Here is a 2342-nt window from a genome sequence, read left to right as displayed (position 1 = left end):
TGAACGTTTCAAGATTTTTTAATAGTTTTCGTTATTGGTTATGAATGATTATGTGATTGTATTTGTTCACCGTATAAATATTAGGAATATTTTTAATTTACCACCCAAAAAAGACTTAATTTCTAACTTACAACCCAAATTTTTTTTTTATTTTAAATTACCACCCAATAATTTAATTATTCACTCAGATTACCACCCAATTTTAATTTACGGTGGAATTTAGTCACGTGGGCCCCCAGTCAACGACTATTTTTTTTCTTTCTAACAGTTTTCCCTCCCCGATTCTTCCTATTAAACACTTCCCCTAACTGAAATTGCCATCCCATGTTAAATTTCTTCAGAAATTTCACTAATTGGAGGTGAATTGTAACAGCAGTCACTAGACGAAAATATGAATTGGCCACCGGTTCAAAACCACCCTATGCCACCGGTTTTGAGCCGGTGGCCATTTGGGGGGTGGCAATAATCTTATTAAAAAGCCACCGGTTCAGAACCGGTGGCAAAGACAAATATTGCCACCGGTTAACCGGTGGCAATAAAGCTTCCCGCAATTTTTTTTTTTAATGGTATTAACAAGTATTTTAATGCCCATAAAATTTTTTTTTTTTTTTTTTTTTTTTTTGCATTTATTTCTCTTAAATTGTGGTAGAAACTATATATATATATATATGTAAAATACATAAAAACACATATATATTCATATGTATCTAGTAATTGTACACTTTTTTAAGAGTGAAAAAACTAAATTACTCATACAACAATTCCAATTTAAAAGAACTAAATTAATCAAATTACACAAAACTAAAATTCCAACATTAAAATAAAAAAAAAATTTACAATAAAAAACCAAAAAAAAATTACAACATTAAAATTGAAAAACAACCCATATAACACCTAAATCAATAATCCTGCATCTTTATTCTTTGATTTAACATCTACATCTAAATCAATATACCTGCATCAAACAAAAAAAATCGATTAAATAAAATAAATAAGCTGCGAAAAAAAAAACCAGAACAGATACCCATAAATCGATTTAAATCGGTTAAATAAACCCAGAAAAAACACACAAAAATATAATCAAAACCCAGAAATTAAACAAAAAACCAGAAAAATTACCCAGAAAACTAAAACCCAAAAAAAAAAAGAAAAAAAAAACCCAGAAAAAAAATTAAACAAAATTCCCAGAAATTAGTGAAAACCCGAGAATTAAATCGAACTAAAAAAAAAATCGAATTGATTTTCAAAACGAGAATGAAAAACAAAATGAGAATTAAATCGAACTCAAAAAAACAAATTGATTTTCACGAACTCATAAAAAAAAAAGAAAAAAAAACCCAAAATTAAATCGAATAGAACCCAGAAGGAGATCGACTTAGAATCGATTAAAATCAATTAGAAAACGAATTAAAATCGATGAAAACACTCAAAAAATCCAAAATCGACTAATTAACCCAGGAAAATCAATACCTAGTAATGAAACAAAAACCCGGAAGAAAACCCAGAAAAAAAAAATTGAACAAAAATAAAGACAAAATCCCAGAAATAAGTTAAAAACCGAGGAAAAAAAAACCAAGAAATTAATTCACAAACTCAAAAAACAAAAACCCAGAATTAATTGATTAAAATTGATTAAAAACCAAATTAAAATTGATTAAGAAACTCAAACAATTCCAAAAATGATTAACTAAACCCAGAAAATCAATCCATTAAACCCAACAAAATCCGATTAATTAACCAAGAAAAATCGATTAATTAAACACAAACCTCGTGCATGTCTTCGTGGTGCATTGTTGCGGTGGTGTTCTTGGTGATGGTGGAAATGAAAGAGAAGGAGACGTGGAGATCGAAGGAGAAGGAGAAGGAGACGAGGAGATCGAAGAAAAGGAGATGAGAACGGAGAAGAGGAATTGAAAGAGAAAGAAGAGAGGGGATAGCAGGAGAGAGAAAGAGGAGAAGGGGGAGAGCAAGAGAGAGAAAGGGCGGCTGAGAGGGAAAGGAGGTAGGGTTTGGGGTTTATAAGGGAAGCGTTTTTTTTTTAATTGATTATTGCCACGGGTTCAAACCGGTGGCCTTTACCATTTATGCCACCGGTTCGGTTTGAACCGGTGGAAATGTGAATTAGCGTATCCCGCCCATTTTTTAAGCCACCGGTTTTTGAAAACCGGTGGCCATAGAGCGGTGTCTTTTTGTATTTTTCTACTAGTGAGTAGCAGCCCTAATTTGCGACTAACAATCAATTCGCTTCAGGTAACCTTTTAATCTGTAAAAATTAGGGTTCTTGTCTGAATTAAATTAGGGGAAATTGTTGTCAATTTAATTGGGGGAATTAATTAGGGTTA

At 31.5% G+C, this 2342-nt stretch overlaps 1 long non-coding RNA gene across 1 annotated transcript; it reads right to left on the bottom strand.

Moving 5' to 3' along the window:
- Positions 1-782: 782 nt before the first annotated feature.
- On the bottom strand, positions 783-1861 carry LOC145559667 (uncharacterized). Its single transcript, XR_014092851.1, has 2 exons — positions 1768-1861; positions 783-955 (listed from the first exon to the last, which is right to left on the bottom strand). It is a non-coding gene; the product is annotated as an uncharacterized LOC145559667 (long non-coding RNA).
- Positions 1862-2342: the final 481 nt, after the last annotated feature.

This window comes from Chenopodium album, chromosome 9, assembly GCF_948465745.1.
Source record: "Chenopodium album chromosome 9, dcCheAlbu1.1, whole genome shotgun sequence".
In the NCBI taxonomy this organism is placed as follows: Eukaryota; Viridiplantae; Streptophyta; class Magnoliopsida; order Caryophyllales; family Amaranthaceae; genus Chenopodium; species Chenopodium album.
This window is presented reverse-complemented; position numbering and strand designations above follow the sequence as displayed.